We start from the raw sequence: 1289 nt of genomic DNA, 5'->3' as shown, positions 1-1289 counted from the left end.
AAAAAAAAAAAGAAAAACACACCTTACCAATAGTGACACAAGAACACATAGAAAATGTGAATTGTCCTGTATCTATTAAAGAAAAAGAATTATAATTTAGAACTTTCTCATGAAGAAAATTCCGGTTCAGATGTCTTTACCAATGAATTTTCAAATATTTATAGAAGAAACAATATCACTCTAATGAAAATCTTTCTCAAAGAAAAAGAGAGGCCGAAACCGGTTTGGCTCAGTGGATAGAGCGTCGGCCTGCGGACTGAGAGGTCCCAGGTTTGATTCCGGTCAAGGGCATGTGCCTGGGTTGCGGGCACATCCCCAGTAGGAGATGTGCAGGAGGCAGCTAATCGATGTTTCTCTCTCATCGATGTTTCTAACTCTCTATCTCTCTCCCTTCCTCTCTGTAAAAAATCAATAAAATATATTTTAAAAAAAAAGAAAAAAGAAAAAAGAAAAAGAGAGATCATTTTCCAACTTATGATTATGCAAAATTTGGCAAGGATATCACAAATAAAATTAGAGATCAAGCTCACTCATAAATACAGAAAAATTAGCAAATCAAACACATTGATATATAGAAAGGATAATACATAAGACCAACTTTGGTTTATTCCAGGAATGCACTGTTGATTTAAAATTTAAAGTCAAACAATGTAATTCACACATCAACAGAATAAAGAAGAAACCCCATATGATCATTGTAGTCAATGGAGAAAAAATGTAACATCCACTCTTTATTTTAAAAAAACTCTTACAGACTCATAGACAGCCAGCAGACAGCTCTAGTGAGGTGGAAGAGGGGATGATGAGGAGGTGGTGGGGTTGAGCAAAAAAGAAAAAAAAGAGAGAGAACTTATGGACTTGGATAACAGTGTGGTGACTGCAGGGGTGGGGAGTGGGTAGAGGTGGAAGAGGGCATAGAAGGGATAAATGGTGATGGCAAAATTAAAATTAATAAAATTTTAAAACTCTTAATAAAGTAGCAATATAAGAGAACTTCCTTAATCTTATAAAGATATGTTAAAAGTTAACCAACCAATCAAACAACAGGAAAAGACATAGCAAATATGTTTAATGGAGAAATAATGAAGTTTTTATCCTGAAATCAGAAACAAGACAAGAATATCTGTTATCACCACTTCCCACTTCAGTCAACATTCTACTCAAAGCTTTAGCCAGTATAATAAGGCCAGAAAGAAAAAAGATAAGTATGGGAAAAAAGAAACAAAACTATCATCATCCACAGATGACATAATTGCATATACAGAATACAAAAGAATTTATAGACAAAC

The sequence above is a fragment of the Myotis davidii genome, unplaced genomic scaffold (assembly GCF_000327345.1).
Source record: "Myotis davidii unplaced genomic scaffold, ASM32734v1 scaffold73, whole genome shotgun sequence".
Lineage (NCBI taxonomy): Eukaryota > Metazoa > Chordata > Mammalia > Chiroptera > Vespertilionidae > Myotis > Myotis davidii.
This window is presented reverse-complemented; position numbering follows the sequence as displayed.